Genomic DNA, 7,352 nt, shown 5'->3' on the forward strand with positions numbered 1-7,352 from the left:
CTAGGTGTTGCTTAAGCTATTTTTTTAAAAATTTACTGGAAGATGTATTTCAAATTAAATGTGTATGTCACAACTCAGCTCCTGCATATGCCGATGAAAATGTTACGTTAGAAACAAACAAAGTCCAAAGTAGCTGGTTTATATAAACAATAATAGTTTGAAAATTTCATATTGTATAATTTTCATATTTGACTGATCATCATTGCTATTTTATATACATTTTTTAAATGAGCTTTTTTGCATTATTGCGTTTTTTCAGTAAATGTCATTTGAGCCGCCCTCATCAGTGATATTGGGGAACAAATTTTGTGATTTACTGTATACAATACGCGGCACGGTGGTCGACTGGTTAGCACGTCCGCCTCACAGTTCAGAGGTCGTGGGTTCGATCCCGGCTCCGGCCTTCCTGTGTGGAGTTTGCATGTTCTCCCCGTGCCTGCGTGGGTTTTCTCCGGGCACTCCGGTTTCCTCCCACATTCCAAAAAAAACATGCATGGTAAGTTGATTGGATACTCTAAATTGCCCCTAGGTGTGATTGTGAGTGCGGATGTTTGTCTCTGTGTGCCCTGCGATTGGCTGGCAACCAGTTCAGGGTGTCTCCCGCCTACTGCCCAAAGACAGCTGGGATAGGCTCCAGCACGCCCCGCGACCCTTGTGAGGAGAAGCGGTACAGATAATGGATGGATGGATGGATGTATACAATACACTGCCTTCCATAAATGTTGGCACCCCTGGTTAAAATGTGTTCTTTAGCTTTTAATAAAATCTTTTTTTTTTTTCTAAATAATAATATTTTTTTTTCTAAATAATATAGCACCCAGAATAAAAAAGAGGAACATCCAACCTTGTTTACATCAAATATTGTGTGCCACAATTATCAGCACCCCTGATGTTGATCCTTTTTTGAAACCCTTTAGCCAACAAAACATCACCAAATCTTCTCCTATAATGTTTCACAAGATGGAGATTATAGAAAAAGGGATCCATTCCTTTTTGCAAAATCTCTCTAAATTGATCCCCTCTTTAGCTCACTCCACAGGTTTTCAATTGGGTTGAGGTCTGGGGACTGATGGCCAAGGGAGGAATTTGATTCTGTGTCTGGTACACCATTTTTACAATTTTCAGTATGAAAGTATGCTTGTGCAATAAAACTGGAATTCATTTCAAGGCTATCCTTAACCAGGGATGCCAATAATTATGGAGGGCACTGTACAGGTATGTATATCGATCACAAACAATTGAAGGTTGCCCAGTGTGATAGATCGTGCTCCTCAATATTTCAAGTTTAATATGAGTCGAATAGAGTCATAAAACAATTGTAAGGTTTTGATATACTTATCTTACAAGCAGAATACTCGCTTCAGCTCTTTCAAGTGTACAGTCAAAAATAGCACAGATCACACAGTGGAATGAATCTGAGTGACCTTGGCCACCCTTGCCGGGACAGATGGAGGGATTTGAGTGTCTGGGTGGTCACATGTTAAGTAAACGGCACTATTTTTCACAGCACTGTCCCTCAACATGCCCTCTTTACACCTGAGCATCGCACCCGCCACCATCTCATCCGCCAAACAAGGAGCGAGCGTTGGGTTGGCCCGGGTTTTAGCTGCCATTATCTGTCAGATGCTGTGCACCTGTGAGCCGGGCCGCATGACGGGCGGCCGCTGGTTGCTCAGCCAATCCCAGTGGCTCCCTGCTGTCAGTTAGAGCGGCAATGAAAGTTCTCTGGCTGACAGCAGCCCTAGAGGAAAGGCTAAGAGAGGCAAAGACGCAGATGTGGGGGGGGGTCTGAGGGAGGCAGGGGGTAGGATGCCATTAGGATGAGCTGTATTCTCGCAGACTAAACCTTGCCCACCAGCCATGTGCTGAGGCTCACCTGCCTGCCAGATAAATGGAGATTAGAGCAGAATGTATTAGAGGCATAAGCAACCTTTTCTCTAAAGCCCAAAGAACACACGCACACATATACACATACATATTTATACATATACATACATATATATATATATATATATATATATATATTTTTTTTTTAGTGTATTTATTTTTTCCACCTTTTAGGTCTTCAACTCTGGAGGTTAAGAATAAGAATGCCTTTATTGATCCCACAGTGGGGAAATTTTCAAACTGTATTATTTGCGCATACTGTATATTCCATGACCGACTTTGACTACGCACTGTATAAAGAGCAATTTTGCAAGTCTACTATTTAGTTAGCAGAAAATAACACTGAACTGACAGTGGCGAGATCGATACAAGTCCGCAGCAGGAGCTAGAGCGGCCCTAATGAACCGAATTGACTGGCGCTGAAATATGATGAGTATTTCTTTGGTCGGTCTTTATGTTCCTTATGAAGATCAATGTCTCCTGCACAGATCACTGCCTATACGCAGCATGGAACGGCCGTTGTTGATACCCTTCTAAATAGTTAATGAAGCATTTATTTACAGTGAGGCACGCGTGTGTCATTGTGTGCCCCTCGTTTACTCCGGCTCTGTTGCCGTCTCTTTTCAGGCCCCTCCAGCATAGCTTGCTGATTCTATGACACTAGGCTGTTCATTTCATGGGCGATCACCTTTTAAATTGGTGAATGCTGCCGTCACGCTTGATTAGAAATTCCTGTGGATCTAATTATGAGGCATAATAAGAATAAGAATGCCTCCAGCAAGAGTAGGAAAATGGCGTTCTCACACAGTGTAAACAATGGTTATTGATCAAGGATGATGGTGCCTAAGAAAAAAGCTTCTTCTAAATGTCAATTTGGTTGATATTTTTCAAATTAAAGCGTCTTTACAGAAAGTTGCATGAGAAAGACACCGCTCTTCATGCTGTGCAGTTGAGGTAGGAATCGTGCACTTATCACAAAATGGCGGTCATTGATGTACTGTATAACAAAGAGGTGGGCAAAATATGAGGCTGTGGCCACGTCCAACTATTTTTGTTCTGTAATCCGGCCAAGCATTTACACGAGTCTTGAAAGATCAGTCAAAATACTGTAAAACCGATGGCGATATGGGGAACTATGCCTTGAAAAAGCCTGGCAGTGATTAAGTTAATTGCTTCCCTTTTTTCCCCCCCACTTCATTGCATGTGGCACGATCACGTCACGTGGTCGGTCGTGTTTGTATTCAGCTGCTCAGGTCGTAGCGCGAAGCTGCCAATCGTCATCACACACACACACCTGGACCAGCATCTGTCCATCCTGCAGAGCTGCAGATTGGCACAGGTGCCGCGTCTAGATTGGTTGTCTGCGTGCTGTTAAATTCATTTAAGCCACTTTTTTTTCCGCCCAAATTTGCATGACCTCTGTTTGTTCTCATCGACTTCTCGCGCACACAACAGCTCAGTAGCATTCAGGAGTCATTTATTTAATCCCGACATCCATCTGTCCGTGTGTCGGTCCGTTGGAACTCTTTGTGATTCCAAGAGCGACGCGGCAACGATGACGTGTGTTGCCGCAGTCTAATTCCATCATCAGCATCATTACTGCTATTATCCCGTGTCTCCCTTTAATGCAGGCTAATGGATGACCAATTAAGATAGATGAGCCTGGCAGTGTGGAGTTAATAGCCAGGACATGATGTCTGGCTTCTATCCTGACTCCCACAGTCTTTTTATGGCTCAACTGGCCCTATTGATTATAGCCCAAAAAAATGTTATCGTTATTATTGTTGTCCAGTGCTAATGTTATGCAGTTACTTTCATGGTCATGAGACTCGCTGGATCATCCGCTGAATAAAACAAAGTCTTTAGAGTGAAGTTCAAGCATTGTCAAGTTCCCAAAGGCAATAATTGCTTTTAATTGTTGCTGTAAATGCAATTCAAATGGTCTTTTCCACCTACCCATTGCAATCTATACATTACCGCTTCATTAGTGTGGAAACCGTGCAGTACACAAGTTCAAGCTTTTCTCCAACTTTTAAAGCACAATTGAAAGACTTCTCAACAAACTAAATGAAGTCTAAATATTTAGAACAGCAGATGCCGCGTGCGTTTAATTGCCAAAAAGGTTAATTATGATCCACTTTGAATGGACCACAACAGTGAGGGAGAAAAATGATATTCTAGTCCAAATGCTTACTTATTTAGAACATGTGTTCACATTTTAAAAAGTGCAATTATACTGTGAAAAAGTCCTATTTTAGTTGGCTTTTTTTTATACCTCTAGCAATGAGTTTGTGTTTTCATTATGTTTCCAAATCCAAGGCAAATCCAAAGGAAAGCATTTTTACATTTTCAAGCTGTTTCACAGTTTGTTTACTCTTGCCTTGTTAAAACTGGAAGATTGCTTTATTAGTAAATTTATTGAACGTTGCTGTTTTTCCCCTTAATTTCTCAGGGAACAATGCATGAATCTCAATGACATTATCCAAACAACTGCAGGAGGTGTATTATATTTGCTGCTACTCTAAATGAAAATTATTTGGCCTTGGCAGAGGTCTGCGCTTTACCGAGTGCTATTCTGTTGCTTTTTTAATGTGCGTGCCACTTGAAAAAGCACCTCATTTGGGTTTAATTAATGTGGAGTGCTTGAACTACTTTTGAGCAATAAAGTGATGCTAAAGATGTATCTGTTGTATTTACATCCATTTTCTTTGATAGAACTAAAAACGCAAGTGTTGCCTATGTGATATTTTCCTTCTGTGTGACAGTAAGACATAAAGGCTGAAATGGAATATCAGCCATACTTCAAACAAAGCGATCCTTTTTTTTTTTTTTTATTGTCTACAGGAAGTTGTCCATTATCTTTCCCGCACCCAAATGGACCCTGAAATGTATTTATATTGAAGAAAGTGCTTTAGAATTGTATTAAACCTCCCCAGGCAGCAGAAATAATATGATGTGAGCCATTTAAAAGAAATGCCCTTCCCCTCTTCTCCTGCTTCAAAGACACAGCAGCCTTGTGTTGACAAGTCAGCAGCCTCCAGGACAGTACAGAACACAAGTATAGATTAACAGTAATCCTCTGTTCTAGTTGCAAAGATCCTGCTCAAATCTCTTTGTTTATCGCTCGTTTTCCTAGAATAGCCTTTGAACTCCTGATCAAGTAGCAGTGTGAGCGGCTGATCTATTGGCTATGCATGTGGTCACGGATAAATGAAAATGTCACACATTGAAACAATACTGAGTGTTCAGCTCAGAGATTCCCACAGACGGACTTCAGCTCAGCAGAAACCCCGATAGCAAAAGAAGTTGAGAGAGTCACTGTTGCTTCGTTTCCTCTTTTTAGGACATCCTCATCCATCTCACACTAGTCAGACAGCACAATGAGCAAACACCATGGGCACGTTTAAAAGCTGGCCCAAAATATAGGCCTATGCCTTGAAACTCGCAAATAACATACCAGAGAAGACACAAAGTCTTCATAAAATTTCTGCATCAATTCATTTTCAATTAAAGCAGCCGAGGCGGAACAAAACTGTTTGTGTCGGTTAGTCACTGTGCTACTCTTCAATGGAGTTACAACTGAGCAGCCCGTGTCGTCTTGTACGAGACTACAGAGTCCGCTGGCCTTTCCGCTTTTAAGAGATTAACCAGGGAACATGTGATGTCGGTCAATGAAATTTGATCAGACATGTAATAATGTTGTCATTGATACTTCTTGAGAAATTGACAAAAGACAGAAAAGTAATGATTGTCTGAAAGATACGGTGTAACTTTAAAGGTCAAAAAGTTGGATTTTAAAGTGTTTTTCCTCATAGAAAATACTGGAAGTAGATATTAAACTGTCACTGTCATAAAACATTTATTGGGAAGTTTTGTTGGGTGCATAGTTTCGAGTACGCAAACAACGTTCACTTCTGATAGGTGGCATATGGTGGGCTTTGTGTTTGCCAGTGTGTCACATGCACACACACTATTTGACAAGTGTAAGAAGTTTAATGAATGAATTCCATGAATGAAAAGGTGTAGAACTCACATTTCCCACACTCTCCAGTACCGTAACAAAAAATAATTGAGAAGCAATGAACTAGTAGTATATGGGGGTGGGGTGAACAGTTGCTCACTTGCGTGAGACTGAGCCGCGCCCTCAAAATGGGCCAACTTCAGCAAAACAAGAAATATAAATAGGATTTATGTACTGAACTACAGTGGTACCTTGAGGTAATATTGACCTCACTTAAGAGTTTTTCAAGATTGCCATGACAATATTAACAGTGAAACACTTTGTCAGGCCAAAACAATCTGCCTTAAAAATATTTTTAAGTGAATTAAAAACCAAACAGCCCATTTATGTTTACTGAAATCCATTAAGACTCATTCTAAATAAAATAATTACTTACAGCATGTTAAGTTAAAAGAATGTTTTATTTTCAATTAAAAAACAAACTTTATTCTTAAACTTCACCGTTAAAAATGCACTTCCAATTAAGTAGTGGCAAAACCGGTTGTTATTTTTTTTAATGTTAAGCAGGGTTTTCATCATCTGTTGAATGTAACTAATAAAGTAACTTTTATCCTACCTTAGTTACTCCTAAAATCAAGTAATCAGTAAAGTAACAGTTACTTTTAAAGTCGAGTAAACAGTAAAGTAACTAATTTACTTTTTCAAGGTAACTTTGGCAACACTGTTGGCGACAAATAGTAAGGTAAGTTACTGTTTGCTAGTATGTGTGACAGCTAATTTCCTACCTCAGCCTAGTTCCTAACTTAGATTGTATTTGTGCTTGCACGTTAAAGACTAAAGTCCTGTTTTGGTTTGAGTTCCTCTTTCAAAAAAAAAAAAAAACATTCAAGCAACAAGCTTTTCCTCATGTTTTTGAGATTGTAGGGTTAAAGTTGCAGCTGTCTACTAGTGTGCACTGAGTGTGTGGCAACAACAGGGAAATACCACTATTTTGAGGGCAATGGCCCGCAGGAACATACAGTGCTGTTTAAAAACAAAACAAAAAGAACTATGAACTAGTTTGTTTTTGGAATGGTGAACTTAGTTGAAATATAAACTTATGAACCAAGAACTGAACTAGTACATTTTAAAATGTGTGAACTGAGCTTTGAACTAGTTCAAGTAGAAATGAACTTTCCCAACACTGGGTAAAGATGTGTACCTATATCAGCTGGCCAGTCTGTGGCTAGCTAGCGGCTAACTCCATGTGTCATCTCAGTGTGACATGGCACTGAAATACTCTGTCATTTTAGACTGTGGACACAGCATTGGCACACGCTGGTGTCTTAATACTTTGAATATAGGTTATATAGTAATTTTTTTAGACTGAATAAGTGTTGCAAAAAAGCCAAAAAAGGCCCAAGACAAAGCAAGAGCAAATGCGTATGTCCACTGAACTGAACTCTTGCCTGGTCTCACATGATATGCTTAGGTCTTGCTGCTACCACAGCTGGGTATCGTCTAT

The 7,352-nt window shown here is 40.0% G+C and overlaps 1 protein-coding gene across 2 annotated transcripts in view; it reads left to right on the top strand.

Moving 5' to 3' along the window:
• Positions 1–7,352, top strand: part of agbl4 (AGBL carboxypeptidase 4) — a 285,763-nt gene that overhangs the window by 202,949 nt on the left and 75,462 nt on the right. The gene's annotated exons all lie outside the window — the stretch shown is intronic.

This window comes from Filicampus tigris, chromosome 12 (assembly GCF_054856515.1).
Source record: "Filicampus tigris isolate MCC_2025a chromosome 12, RoL_Ftig_1.0, whole genome shotgun sequence".
NCBI lineage: Eukaryota > Metazoa > Chordata > Actinopteri > Syngnathiformes > Syngnathidae > Filicampus > Filicampus tigris.